This window comes from Bos indicus, chromosome 21 (genome assembly GCF_029378745.1).
Source record: "Bos indicus isolate NIAB-ARS_2022 breed Sahiwal x Tharparkar chromosome 21, NIAB-ARS_B.indTharparkar_mat_pri_1.0, whole genome shotgun sequence".
Classification (NCBI taxonomy): Eukaryota; Metazoa; Chordata; class Mammalia; order Artiodactyla; family Bovidae; genus Bos; species Bos indicus.
The window spans coordinates 6,366,282-6,381,844 of NC_091780.1; the positions used below are offsets into that span (position 1 = coordinate 6,366,282).

A 15,563-nucleotide genomic window follows, 5' to 3' on the forward strand; every position below is an offset into this window, starting at 1 on the left:
GAATCCCAGGGACGGCGGGGCCTGGTGGGCTGCCGTCTATGGGGTCGCACAGAGTTGGACACGACTGAAGCGACTTGGCAGCAGCAGCAGCAGCAGCAGCAGCAGCAGTAGCATACTAAATACTTTCCAGACTGTTTTTTCTCATTTAATCCTTAGGACAACCTGCAACGAGTAATTATTATCCTTATTTTACTCACGAGGAAAAAAGCATTTAAAAATACTAAAAAGTCCAAGGTCACACAACCCAAAATTAATAAATTGAAGAGTCAAAGTTTAAACCCAGGACTCTCTGGCTCCAAAGCCCATTTTCCTTACCACACTATACTATCTTATCTATAAACGACTGTCATAGAATTATATTTTAATAAAATATTCAAAAGAATAACACTCCCCTTTTACTGGAGCTTTTTTTTTTTTTTTTTACTGCCCCATTTTATGTCTTCCAGTTCCGATCTATGTCTTCATTCAACATTGTAATGAGAGATCACTGCAAATGCGGGTCCTATTCCTGTCCCTACGCTCCAAGTTGTAAACAGTCTGTAGGCCAGTTACAGTGGTATTTGCCCCCTGGAGAGGTTGTGTAGTTGAGTAGCAAGGGCACCGGGTTTGAAATAATGAAAAACCCAGATTCAAAGCCCAGTTGTGCTATGTGGCAGCCGTGGACAAGTTACTTAGCCCCTGTTACCGTGTCAGTGTGCATGTCGGAGGAGGTGCCGCCCCAGGTGAAGTCCCTGCCACCGTCAGCACATTGTTGGTGGGTGGCGGCCTGCGGGCCCCCCAGTCCCCGCCCAGCCCGGGCACCGCGCACTCAGCGACCATGAGCCGCCCTGTATCCCAGGATGCACCGTCGCACTGGCCGCCTGGCCTGCGTCCCAGGATGCACCGCCGCACTGGCCGCCTGGCTCGGCTTGGCGACGGAGCCCAGCCTCAGGCCCGAGAGAGAAAGGTGCGGAGAGGGTGTGGCTCGGGGCCCGCGGCCTGCTGCGTGCCGGCGCCTCGCAGGCTGAGGTCTGTCCCGGTCCGGTCCCCGCGCAGGCCGTGTCAGAGGCCCTTGTGCTGATGCATGCCGAGGCCATGCCCCGTCCGCCGGTCAGCCGTGTACCAGGCCCCTTCCCGGCGCAGGTCGAGGCCAGGTCCGGCCCTGGCCTCCATCAGGCCGCAGCCCTGCCCAGTCCTGGGCCGAGTCTCCGCCGTCTCGCTGCAGTCTGCCTACCGGCCTTGCAAAGTCGGTTAGACTTGTGCCAGGACTCCAGTGCCAAGCGGGTTTCCCTCTTTGTCTTGCCTTCATGGGTTTTTGTGAATTGCTGGGTTGGCTCCATCTTCTCATTCGGGTGACTAGGGGTCAAGCCCACATTTCTGTGGAGTTCAAGGTAAGGGACCCCGGGACTGTCCGGAAGTGGACTCAAGGCCTAGACTCGATTCACAGACCGCCGTGCCCTCTGTATCCCTGGCCAGCACTTCTTCAGGGGCTTCGTTTTTCTCAGGTGAAAGTTATTATCCCTGTGTGACCTTAAGGAAACTCTTAACAATACCCTTTTTTTACTCTAAAATTCAACCAAATGTATCAAGGACCCAGTATGTGTTTACACCCGGTTGTGAGATCTGGGTGCTGGGACCTCAAAGATGAAAAAGGCACCCATCCTATTCCTCATAGTTATAGCTTGTAGGCCTAAATCACCCTGTGATTTTTGATGTTTATTCCAGTTTTTCTTTTACCCCATCAGAAAATGGGGGGTAAAAGAAATCATTTAAATTTAAATCAACTGAAATGGGGGTGTGGGGTGGAATGTGAAGTTGTAGAAAGGGTAAATTGATCCAGTTAAGTTGGTTTGCCTACTGTAAATTGTGCCTTATCTTCCATTAATTGTTCAGTAAACAAATTTAGTAGGTCCAGACCAGCATTTTTGAAGATTAGAATAGACAAGAGAGTACATTATAAATAGTATGAATAAGTATTGTTTTGTGAAACTTTGAGTTGAGCGAGCATGCTCAGTTGTGTCTGACTCTGGCCCCATGGACTACAGCCCACCAGGCTTCTCTGTCCATGGGATTTTTCAGGCAAGAATACTGGAGTGGGTTGCCATTTCCTCCTCAAGAGGATCTTCCCAACCCAGGGATCAAAACTGTGTCTCCTGAGTCTCTTGCATTGCAGGCAGACTCTTTACCCACTGAACCATTGGGTAAGGTTCCAGTTATGTATATTTAACAAGTATATTTGTACTAGGTTGTAATATAAAGTTTACTTATTGTGTATTACATCTTAAAAATTGTTACAGGTTTAGATCAGGACAAATATGTTACATGTATAGAAAGTAACCTTGCAGTAATAATAATTTATCTTGATAACAATTATTTGCAAAGATTGAAACTATGAAAGAGTCAAATGGTATTTCTGCCCTAATTAGCTCCATGTTTTATAATTACTTTACATGGTATTAGCATGGCATGTATTTGGGTATCTGATCCATCACGTTCATTGTAGATGGTTGTTGATGTGTAAGGAATGGAATGGTAAAATTGCTCCAATATATGAGATCAGTCACTCTAGTGGTTGCTGATAATAGAAGCCACAAACCCCATCATTGTTATTGTGAAAATATGCATGATTTATAGGTTATGTCTGTTGTTGCCATGTGTGACCATATGAAGATCTTTGCTTTGCATTTTCCCTGCTAAAATTCAGTAATGAAGTTAAATAATCTGAGAGTTTTCTGATCTGTCCTACTTATGATGTTACTTTTTCTAAAAACCTGATTCAGAGCATATCTGATGTCAAAGGGGTTTTGCTATTCAAAGATGTTTTTCTTTTCAGCTTTGATAAGAGATTTTTTTAATTTTTTAACTAAAATTTAAAGCTCTTAATGGTTGTTGTTGTTCAGTCACTAAGTGGTGTCCAGCTCTTTGCAACCCCATGGACTGAAGCATGCCAGGCTTCCCTGTCCTTCACTATCTCCTGGAGTTTGTTCAGATTCTTGTTCATTCAGTCAGTGATGCTTGCTATAATAATTATTTTTACATTTTGTATTTGTGTTTATTTGTTGACTAGTTGGTTGGTTGATTTTTATTTTAAGGATTTAGATAACTTAAAGTTTGGACTATAGTTGTTGAAACTAATTTCCCAATGTATAATTTATTCTCTAATGTGTCAGTCAGACATTTAATTGTAACTGGCTAATGTTTTATTTTTCAAATGGACCTTGCAAACAGTTTACCATCATCAAGCAACCTATTTTTTTTAACTGTACTTACTGGTAACTGCTATGATAGGAATTCCACAAATGTATGAATTAATGAACATTATAACCATAAATTATTCATGTAAATATTTGGTGATGCATCTTATTAGTTTTTAGCGAAACAATTTTTATACCTGATTTATTTTAAGAGGAACTAATATTTGGCAGTTTTATTCCAGAGAAATGATAAGGCATCTATTTTAAAAAGAGATAAATGAATGGAAATCATCCTGTCCTATTGGACACTTTCAGACCGCACCCAACAGTGAAACAAATAAAGTGATAATCTAAATTTCTAATTCAAAACCAGCCTAACACAAAAGAGGTTAAGAAGGTGGGGGATTGTTTTTCCTCAATTTGGATCTCAGTAGAAACCTGTGAGGGGCACTTTATAATTAGTCTGAGTGGTATTTTGCTCATATCCCTTTAGTCTCTTTCAAAGTGTTAGACTCCAGCACTCACTGTGTAGTTCAGTTGATCTGTTAATAGAGCAAGTGAGTGTTGACATTCAGGGAATGTGCTTGCTTTTTCCAGCAATAGCCAAAGTTTGAGATCCTTAAGTAGCTAGAAAGCGGGGACCATCGCTGCCTTGTTCACTGTGATTTCCTATTTCCAGGCACATAGGAGGTGCTCAATAAATAATTGTTGAAGGAATGAAAATACCATGGAAGGAGGAAGAACAGCAGCAGAAGGTACATGCAGCTTAAAACATAGGAGGAAAGCATATTATCAGATCCGTAACTAGTATTTACTGAGCGTCTCCTATGAACCTAGTAGTGTTTCTGGGGTGAGATCTGGGCTCACAGGCTGTTTACAGCCTAGGGGAGACAAGGAATATACTGATCAATTTGAGTTACAAGAGGATTTTTGTGCTGTACTATTAAAGAATGGGACTGCACATAAAATGGGCCTGATGGTATGACTTGGATGATAAATGTAAAGAGAAAGGTTGATTCAAGTTGCTTTGAGAGGCAAAGTTTCCCAGAGGAAATGGGTGGGGCTTGGATAAGGAGGGATAGCAGGCAGGGCATGAGCATAGCCACTGGCTCACCCCAAGAGGAGATTGGTATTGGGGGACAGTGGGGAGCAAAGTGGGATAGGCTGCCTGGGATCATAGTTTGGAGGAGTGGCTAGGAAATAGACAGTCGTGGAAGTTAGATTTCACGTAACCAGCATAAAGAAGCCGTAAGTTCTGGAACAAGGAAGTATTTTGTTGTAGGCTGTGTTTTTAGAGTGCTCTAAAGGAGGAGGGCAGCTCTCCCTCAGAGACTAGACGGAGACAGGACACAGACCCCAGGACTAGAATTTCAGTACTACTTTCAGTCACACCACAGTGTTCTGGTCACTGTAGATGCTTTGGTGGCACAAATACAACCAATGAGGGGAAATGCATTTGTCCTAGAACTTTATTTTAGGAGGGTCTGGAAATGACCAAAGGCTGTCCGCACCTGTTCAACAGCCACAAACCCACACATGCTCAGTCTGTGTCTCAAGCCTGGTCTGTATTTCTAATGCCCTGTGGAGTATCAAAGTCAAATAAAGAGAGAGAAGTGTGAGTTCTTATTCTTGGGAATGAATCTTAGTTGCTGTCATCATGAAATTTAGTCCAGCTTGTGTTTTTCATAAAGGACTCCATCCTGCCTTTAAAAAACTTTCTCCCAAGAATTCACAAGCTGAAGAGAGGTGCCCATCCTTGGTGGTCTCAGGTTGCCAAGCACACCTTCTCTTGGTTGTTTGTTGGCACATGGTATGTAGGGTATGGGATAGAGGGAGAAGGTGAGTGAGAGGGAAAAGATAGACAGGAAGCTCATTGAGCTCAGGGGTCTCGCTTTCATCTTTGTGTTTCAAGCAGCTTATACAATACATGAATGAATGATGACTGGATATATAAGGGGCATTTTGTTTCCTGATTGTCTGGTATTCATAACATGGTGTCAGTGGCCCAGATATTTATTCAAACACTCATCTCCTTCCTACCTCCTCTTTCTTCACACCTGTGTAGTGCTGGTACAACTCATAAGGTATATGGAATGCTTGGCACAATGTTGGATTAAGGGAATATAGATGTTAAAGCTACCAATTCAAGCCTTCACAGACTGGAACAATCATGGGGTTAATGATTTTGAGGATGAAAAGTTTATCTGCCAACTCCAGTCTGTTTCCTGATGCCATACTATGCAGTCTGAGCTCCTCTTTTAAAATCCATGGCTTATACTTGCATGCACAAAGGCTATGAAGTAGTAAATTTTGAAGTCTGTCTCCTCTATGGTCCCAGTGTGCACCTGGGTAGAGCATATAGATATACTCGTACCACATGTACATGTGTCCATTTCCCTCTGCACTCTTTATTATAGGGTTAGTGAACAATTCTGCTCATCTCTGTGAATATGCATCTGTATCAGTTTGGGAAGTCACTCTGTATTTTTATTCTTGAGATCCTTAGAGCCTTCAAAACACATAATGTTTTATGTTTGGCACATAGTATGAAGCCAGTAAATGCATGCTAAGTGAGATAATGAACAAATACTGTGTTCAGAGAATGGTCATGGGTGCTACTTGAAAACTTTATACAATCCTTATAATCAAGATTTAATTGGAGAAACTAAGTCTATGTGCAAAAAAATAAAGTCTATTAGGAATAAACATAGGAATAAAGCATATAGATTAAATATATTAATAATATTGGTTATTATAATCATAGCTAAAATCTACAAAGTGTTTACTATGTGCCAGGTACTCTTCTAAGAGCTTTGATGGATATTAACTAATTTAATGTTTTCCTAACTCTGTAAGATATTGCTGTTATTTTCCCCATTTTGCAGCTGAGAAACCCGAGGAACTGAGACTTAAGTGACTTGTCTGGAGTCACGCAGTCAGTAAGAGTAAGATCACACAATGAGCACAAAGAGGCACTGGGTTCAGCAGCAAAAACTTTCTGGAGGAGACCAGCTGAGATGTGGCCTGCCCCATCACCAAGGCAGAGACCGTTTGGTTGGCCCTCACCGGGGCTGGTAAACAAGGCTGTGGAGAGCCTGCTCACATAGCCAGATAACTGTTTTTTGAAAGAGATTCTCTCCTTTGAGGAGAAAAGCAGATAAACTCTATTAAACTTATATTTTCTTCTCTAGAAAATTAAGATTTGGTCTCAAATATAACACACAGCTTAGAATATCAGAAGCTGCCCTGCTTCCCTTTCCTCCATGTCCATACCACATGCAGCTGGGTGCCCTCTGGTCCTTGCCAGTGGAGCTGTGGCCCCATATCTAGGGGTCTGCTTCCCGTTGGGGCCCACAGTCCGTTCCCTGTGTCCTGCTTCCTCTATGTTCCTCCTCTAAGTTCCAAAATAGTCCTCCAAAGTCCGGATTGGATTTGCCTGCTTTTATCCTCTGCCCCTCTTTTACACTGTGAACTATTCTTTACACTCTTTCTTACTTTAGTAACATTTAGTGACAAGATTGCTCTGTGTATAAAAACTCATCCGTTTTATAACACATGTCTTATTACTCCCCTCGAAACCTCTCCACTCTTATCAGGCTTGATTGCTTACCTTTTATTGTCAGAGGTAATATTCACTTTTTAAAATGTAGTGAATCACTAATATTTTAATAAATGATTTAATATCTATTAATGACCAGCCTCTTGAGAAACCTATATGCAGGTCAGGAAGCAACAGTTAGAACTGGACATGGAACAACAGACTGGTTCCAAATAGGAAAAGGAGTATGTTGAGGCTGTATATTGTCACCCTGCTTATTGAACTTCTATGCAGAGTACATCATGAGAAACGCTGGGCTGGAAGAAGCACAAGCTGGAATCAAGATTGCCAGGAGAGATCTCAATCACCTCAGATATGCAGATGACACCACCCTTATGGCAGAAAGTGAAGAGGAACTAAAAAGCCTCTTGATGAAAGTGAAAGAGGAGAGTGAAAAAGTTGGCTTAAAGCTCAACATTCAGAAAACTAAGATCATGGCATCTGATCCCATCACTTCATGGGAAATAGATGGGGAAACAGTGGAAACAGTGTCAAACTTTATGTTTTGGGGCTCCAAAATCATTGCAGATGGTGATTGCAGCCATGAAATTAAAAGACGCTTACTCCTTTGAAGGAAAGTTATGTCCAACCTAGATAGCATATTGAAAAGCAGAGACATTACTTTGCCAACAAAGGTCCGTCTAGTCAAGGCTATTGTTTTTCCAGTAGTCATGTATGGATGCGAGAGTTGGACTGTGAAGAAAGCTGAGCACCGAAGAATTGATGCTTTTGAACTGTGGTGTTGGAGAAGACTCTTGAGAGTCCCTTGGACTGAAGGGAGATCCAAGCAGTCCATTCTGAAGGAGATCAGCCCTGGGATTTCTTTGGAAGGAATGATGCTAAAGCTGAAACTCTGGTACTTTGGCCACCTTATGCGAAGAGTTGACTCATTGGAAAAGACTCTGATGCTGGGAGGGATTGGGGGCAGGAGGAGAAGGGGACGACAGAGGATGAGATGGCTGGATGGCATCACTGACTCGATGGACGTGAGTCTGAGTGAACTCCGGGAGTTGGTGATGGACAGGGAGGTCTGGCATGGTGTGATTCATGGGGTCACAAAGAGTCAGACACAACTGAGCGACTGAACTGAACTGAACTGAATGGGGATTCAAATATATAAAACTGATTTAATGTCTTAAGTCCTAAAGTTTTTTAATAAAATGAAACAGTAATTCCTGGAAATGACACCCACACATGCATCTTGCTCTGTCATGCTTCCTTTGCATTCTCTGTTTTCTGTTAGCAATGAACTGATACATTTATCATGAGGCACAAGTGAGAAAGAGAAAAAAAAAAAGGGAAAAAGAAAATCATTACCTTAGGAGTCCTGGAAGGAATATGTTTGTGTTTATCTTTCTCAGAGAAACTCCTCAGAGGAACTCAGGCTAACAACTCCCCCAGGTCACAACCAGCAAACCTCCAGAATTCCTCCCTTCTATCCCTCTAGCTGCTGTCCTCTGTTGTACAGGTTTTTCATCTGTCTCTAAAGAAGGAGGAACTATACCTTGTCCTTGACTCAAGAAATATAGTAGATGTGAGATTCTTTTGATGATAGAGAAGCTATGAGCTATGTATAAATACTTTATCTTTGATTTGTACATACATCTTATCAGTAGATGACATATATTTAGCTACATAATTGACAAACTTGTGATCCTACAGTACTGTTTTGGCTTATTTAATTCTGAGGGAATCCAGAGTAGAGTTCAGAAGTATCCTTTTCCCCAGATATCTGCAGAGTGAAACTGAGTGTTGGTTGCCCACAAGTTGGGGTGTTAACTATTAACATGTATTGAACAGCTCAGCATGGTGCTAAGCTCCAGGGATATAAGGATGTGTGAGGCATATTCCAGAGGAATTACCAATGTAGTGGGGACTACATGCATGCTCGGTCGAGTCCAGCTCTCTTGCAACCCCACAGATTGTAGTCTGCCAGGCTCCTCTGTCCACGGGATTATCCCAGCAAGAATACTGGAGTGTATTGCTATGTCTTCCTTCCAAGACATAGGGGATCTTCCCAACCCAGGGATCCAGCCCACATCTCCTGTGTCTCTTGCATTGCAGGCAGATTCTTTACCATTGAGCCACTAGAGAAGCCCGGGTAGTGGGGAAGCAGATACAAAACCAGCTAAGTTGTAATAGTAGAGTAGAGTGCTGTAATATCATTATAAACACACAACAGGGTGGGGTCAGAGCTGTGGGACTTGGCAGGTGAGTCAGACTTCCATCAGGTAAGAGAGAGCAGAAAGCAGCCAATGGACGGGCATGGAAGTTGCCTGCTTCTGTTGCCTGGACAATAGTGGGAAAGGGCAAGAGGAGAGTCTAAAGGACTGGTTGTCTCCTGTGACAAATCTAGACTGAGTATTAAAAAGCAGAGACATCACTTTGCTAACAAAGGTTCATATAGTCAAAGCTCTGGTTTTTCCAGTAGTCATGTACAAATGTGAGAGTTGGACCATAAAGAAGGCTGAGCACCGAAGAATTGATGCTTTCAAATTGTGGTGCTAGAGAAGACTCTGAGAGTCCCTTGGTCTGCAAGGAGATCCAACCAGTCCATCCTAAAGGAAATCAGTCCTGAATATTCATTGGAAGGACTGATGCTGAAGCTCCAATCCTTTGGCCGCATGATACAAAGAGCCAACTCACTGGAAGAGATTCTGATTCTGGGGAAGATTGAGGGCAAGCAGAGAAGGGGGCAACAAAGGATGAGATAGTTGGAAGACATCACCTACTCAATGGACATGGGTTTGAGCAAACTCCAGGAGACAGTGAAGGACAGGGAAGCATGGTGTGCTGCAGTTCATAGGGTTGCAAAGAGTCAGAGACAGCTTAGCGACTAAACAACAGACTAGAAATGTACAGTGTGGGGTAATTCTGCATAGTCTCCTGGCAAGATCTGGTAAGATCTGAACCACAGTCTGTGCATTCATTGCCCAATCTGCTGACAGATCACCGCCTGCCAAATGAGCTTTAAAATTTATGAAACCTTTAATAGAAAAAATCTGAGAAGAGAAAACCAGACTAGGAGAATTGCATAAGTAAGTGTTGAGTGAAAGGGCCTTGACCAGTTTTCCTTCTTTGAACTAAATTCATTAGGGAAATTTGAGAAACTGTAAAGTTTCAGAGAACTTCTAACTGGCATTTTCCCCTTCTCTGCCTCTAGTCAACTTTTATTTTGCTGTCAGCTATTAAGCTGACAGAAGAAGAAAGCTGTCTTTCAGCGGTTAGAGTCAGCCAATGAGGAGAGCTTCAAACCAGGCTTTCAGGGAGGCAGCACTGCCCAGACCTCCTGGGAGGCAAGGTTCGGCTTATGAGACGGACAGGAATCAACTTGTTGAAGCTTTTTTACTTGTCAGAGCATCTTTAAATAATCCACGGTTGCAGCTGTTTCATCTTCAGACAAAGGAAAGTGAAAATGGTCCCAAAAAGGTGTAACATCTCAAGCTCTGTAAAATGAGGGACACCTGCCTTTAAAATGGAAGCATCTGAAGCAGGCAAACAACGTTTTTATCATGCTACTGAGTTTGTCTTTCCTTGTCTGTGATGATTATTCTTTGAGACACAAATCAAAAGAAAGCGAATCGCATCCAACTATTCTAAAAAGAAAAGATGACCTGATTTTTTTGGTCATTTTATGGTTCAGAAAGGGGATTTTTCTCAATTGCTAGGAAACAGGTGGAAAAATTGCATTTCTAAGAGTGATGCTCCTTAGTTAATGAGTTTTGTGGTGTGGTGGTGGTGGTGATTTAGCTAGCAAAATCCATGCCCACGTTTCAGGCTTCTGGAGAGTAATACACTGTCAGACCAGCTCAGAGAACTGTGCAGGGCTGTTAGCAGTGTTTCGGGTCTCTCTCAGCCACTAAACCCCTTCCTTTTAATACAAAGAGCAAGACTATCCTGAGTAGTAGTTGACGAATGACTTTTTACTGTGTGCACTGAAACGCAATGACGATGAAGCAATTGATGCATTTGTGATTCACTGTCTCAATGGATTCCAATTTTCTCCTCTCCAAGTGGTGAAACAGAAAACAGCATTGCATCAGGAAGAACCTGAAGGTGTCCTCCAGGAGCTGTGCCCCACGTCACTGATTGCCCTCAGTCAGAAATCTTGACCTGCAACTTTAGAGGGTGGGTCTCTGAAAGAATTTCAGAGCTTACACAGCAGTGAGGTGTGTTGCTCTCTGATGAGAACGAAGCTGGCTGGAGCGCTGGGAGTCTGGCTCTGACTGTTTTCACAAGCCAGGGGCATCTTTGTGCACTGAAGTTTCAGAAAGGTAGGCACCATCTTACGGATGTTGTTATTATTTGAGTACCTTCAAAACCAAGTTGGTCTTGACTCTGTGTATGTGTGTGTGCATGAGAGAGAGAGAGAAATGATCAAAATGTTTGTTTTTTGGCCTGATGCAGGAGAGAGACAGAAAACAGAAGTTCAAAGCCATTTGCTTGATACATTTTTAGTAATGAGTAAATGGTGAATTCAAACTTCTAACCTGTATTACTTGCTCTTGGCAAGTTTAAACTGATTCAGTGAAGGCCCAGGAAGAATTGTTCAGAGAGTGAAATCACGTGAGGCTGAACGCTGCGTCAGTGTAGCTTGATTTATTTGGAAAGCCTTGACTCAAGCTGAAATGAAAAGGGTGCCCATGGATCTCCAGGCAGCATGGAAAAGGCCACTTCAGACTACTTAAGAATGTCATAAATTTGGAACAAGGCAGAACTTGCTCATCTCACAGTGACAAGCTTTTTTAAGCTTGTTCCATCTTGAGGGAGATAATGTCATGTCCAGAAGACATTAGCTGATTAATTCTAAAACTTCCAGCTTTGTGCAGAAAAACAAAACAAAAGCAAAACTCTATTTTTTCTAACCCATGTTTAGTGAAGGTATTCTTTTGAGCAATTTTATTTCCTGAAAAGCCTTATACAGAGCAAGGGAAAGAAATTTGGGGAACTTGCCGGATGATGATTCATTCATTAATCTGCAATATACAAGGTCTTTCTCCACTACAAGTGAGGGTTCAGACTTTAAACAACACCTTTCATTTCTCTTGGGTTTCCACTTAAAATTTCATCAGTAAAATCCTGGACAAAGGGATAAATTCTTGAAGAGGAAAATAGATACAGATAATAATTGTATAGTCTTCCCATTAAAAAATTTCTGTCATTTCTAAAAGCAATCACATTAATTTCCATAAGTTTGAAGATAATTCTGGGTTTAGCAGTAAACTGCACTAATTGAATCCTTACTGTGTATTTATGCATTTCACATTTAATTCAGTGAGACAAGACTCATGTCATTTTCAGATAAGGAAATTTAGTCTCAGATTTATAGCAGCGTAGTAGGGAGGTGAGAGAGCCAGAACTCTGTTGCCTTTCTGCACACAGAATATATGTATGATTGGAGCCCTCTGTATTCCTATCCTTTTCCATCAGCCCTTTATGAGTCCTTGTCACATGGAGGAGTTTCTGAATCCATAATATGAAAATTTTGATATCTGATAGAGCAAAAGACCAAGCATGAATCTATATTTGCTTCTGCTCTGGGAGTGAAGTCATGATGAAGTTGACTGAACATGGACTAGAAAGGCAGACAGACCTAGATTTGAGTCCCTGCTATGTGACCTAGGCAAGTTAGTGAAATTCTTCAAACCTCAGTTTCCTTGTTTATAAGCTAATTGTAATAATGTCCATCATATAGCCTTGTTATAAGGACTAGAGAGACAAATAACGAAAGTGCCATCTGCATGATTGAAAAATGGTAGACTTTCGATCAATAATAGTCATTTCTCCAATAACTTGTTGAAGCTTTGACATGCTGGATCCTGTTCTGGGCATGGGGATATCAGCAGTGACAACAGAGGCAAGACCCTGCCCTCATGGAGCTGACTGGTGCTTATTTATTATATCATTGTGTGACTGACTTTCTGTGAAAATTACATTATGATTATTGAGACCCTTTATCGTGGATACAGTCTGGCTTTGACATAGCCTCTGAAGCAGGGTAATGAAAGTCCTGTGTCAAGATTCCCCTAAAATATAGTAGAATTTGGCAAAAAGCAAGAACATCAGATACTTCTTTTACAAAAGTCAGTTTGTTCTGCTAATCATTTCAGAGTTAGAGGTCAGGAAGGATGTGCTTTTATGCAAACATTTACACACACGCGCACACACACAGAATTCATCTGAGTTTTCCTGGGCCCACAAAGCCATAGTAGAAGCATTACTGACAGGAGAGGTGTGGGAGGAGGGTCTGGCTCCAAGAACTCATGAAACAGAGTGTAGTGTGGCAACCATTCATGTGCTTTAGGTCCCAGGCCATCTACTCAAGAGCCCTGGGCTTTCCAGGGCCTTCCCAGTGTGAATTTAGGGACAAAGCTTGAACTGGAGATAATATACCTTTATAAAGACAGATTGAGGGCAAGAGCAACTGACTTATTTACCAGCTAAAAGCCTGGAGTTAAGTAGGCCAATTGGCATCAAGAATAGTATTTTGGCATCTGTCCCTAACTTTGAATCCCAATAAACTGCAGATCATCTCAGAAAGATACGAGAGGGACACAGGGAAGCTCCCTCTGGAATCCAATACAACTGTATTCTTCCTTTTCCTGGCAACACCTGCATACCCAATACCACTGCCCTTGTTGGTCTTATACACCCTGAGTTTTTTTATGTAGTTGGTAGATCCAGAATGACTGAACAACTCTGTGTCAGCCCAGACCAGAGAGTTGGCATTATGAAAGAAGGCTTTGTAAAGTGACAAGACTTACTTTTGTAAGCCCAGTCCAACGGTCAGTCTCATCATTTTATGGGTCACGTTGCCTTCAGATTGTGTCTTGTAGCAAGGATTTTAAAGGATGAAAATATAAACTAAGTTAAAAGCCTAATTAAGGCTTAGGTAATAAACCCTCAAAGAGCAGGTGGATGGAGAGATTAAGAATCTTTAACCTTATATAATACTGTAATAGCCTGAATTCTCTCCAGGGATTTCTGTGAATGGGGGATAGACGTTTGATTATAAGTGGACTGCAGAAGTCACTGTTTTGAAACAGTTAAATTATTTTGAAATTTCATTATTATCAGACCTTAAAGTCTGCAGAAACCCACTAACAAATGGAAGAGAGCTGTGTAAGAGGGGATGTGACCTTGAGATACATTCCTCCTTTCCCAGGTAGGAGGATTTAGAATTTTCCAGGCAGTGAGTGTTTATATGCTGCTCAAATAGAAAATGTTTTGGTTCATTTTAAAAACCATTTTCTCTTTATTTTTTTGCCCACGTGGTCACTGGCAAAAGTCTTTGGAGAGCAGTTGTTTAGTGTTCTAAGGAGTGTGAACTGAGCTGACCAGAGACCTGATGCATAGCTGGCATTTAGTGTACAGAAATTCCAACTCAATGAAAAGGTTCCCTTTTTTCCCTGAATTATATCTTCAGGAAATACCAGGAAACTGAGATACTTAACCAGAATTTCTAAATCCCTCTGCTCAGGATTGGTATACACAAACATACCCCACACAGACACACACACACACACACACATGCACACACATGACATAGACACAGACACACACACACACATTCATGTGCATAATATAAAAACAAAATCAAAAGATACAGACTTTGTGTGTGCAGCAAAACTGTAGTTCTCATGTCATAGAGTGCGATAGATTGGGCCTTCTGCCCTCTGAAATACATGGTGTGTGGTCACTGGGCCTGGAGAAAGGAGAAATGGAAGCAGTTTTCTAGCTTTTTAAAAAACTGAGATATAATTTACATATTAGTTTCAGATGTTGTTACATAATAATATTTGTATATATTGTGAAATAATTACCAAATACAATTCTCATTAATGGGAAAACTGTAAAATTCACAGCTAATACATATATTTAGGTTATTTGAAAAGATAAAATATTACATTGAGGGATTTGAAATCATTTTTACTTACATTTCCATATTCTACAATGAAGTAATTAGGAAGGGAAAATCATATGGCACAATCCACTTGTTCTTTATAAAGTCCTTATGTTCAAAAACAAGGCCTATTTCTTTTATTTGGTTTCATTGGCCAGACATACTTTAGCAGATAGTCAATAAATACTCACTGGTTAGACTGACAGGCTGAACAATAATTATTTCAAGATTCAAGCAAAAATTCTAAGAGCCTTTTCTTCAATAATGAAGATTACTTAACATCATTTAATAACTAAATTGGCTTCAATTTCTTCCCCTCAAATTTTGTTTTCTTGCTTGACATCTGATTAAAGCTTTAAAACTGTAAACTATGCTGATGCTGAACAAATCTCAAACTGTGCAGATGAGCAGTTTTCATGTGTGATGTTCCCATCACAGGCTCACTGTTCCTTCTGACCTTGGGTCAGCACTGCAGACTTGTGATGAGCTCCTCTGACCTTGGGTCAGCACTGCAGACTTGTGATGAGCTCCTCTTGTTCCATTAGCTTGGCTTTCCTGTGCTTGTTTCCTGTATACCTGCTTTCTGTGAATTCTGGTCTACGACCACCTGTGAAAGAGAAAAACTTCAGAACTTTGCTAGATGATGGCTGTAAAATAATATTCAGGTTGGATTTTCCTAAGTAATTTTTTCACAGGTTACATTTTAGCAGTGGTTTTCAAACCTTTTTTTGTTGTTTGTTTTTTGGTGATCACTGATGGTAAATACTTCCAGATCTCCACTTAGAATGTACACACACATTAATTGGAAAAAGTTTCCCAAACAATATTTGATATGTATTGATGTTTTCTCTTCTATTCCATTCCACTGCATAACCTTCCTGGCCTGACC

General features: G+C 41.4%; 1 protein-coding gene across 2 annotated transcripts in view; it reads left to right on the forward strand.

The window, feature by feature from the left end:
- The first annotated feature begins 896 nt into the window (after nucleotides 1-896).
- Nucleotides 897-15,563, forward strand: part of CERS3 (ceramide synthase 3) — a 169,978-nt gene continuing 155,311 nt past the window's right edge. The window contains exon 1 of one of the 2 annotated variants that reach the window (XM_070775012.1): nucleotides 897-946. The gene's annotated coding sequence lies outside the window, so the exon portion shown is untranslated. Of the gene's footprint in view, nucleotides 947-10,342; nucleotides 11,046-15,563 lie in introns of those variants that run through there. The other variant, XM_070775011.1, reaches the window with a different exon arrangement.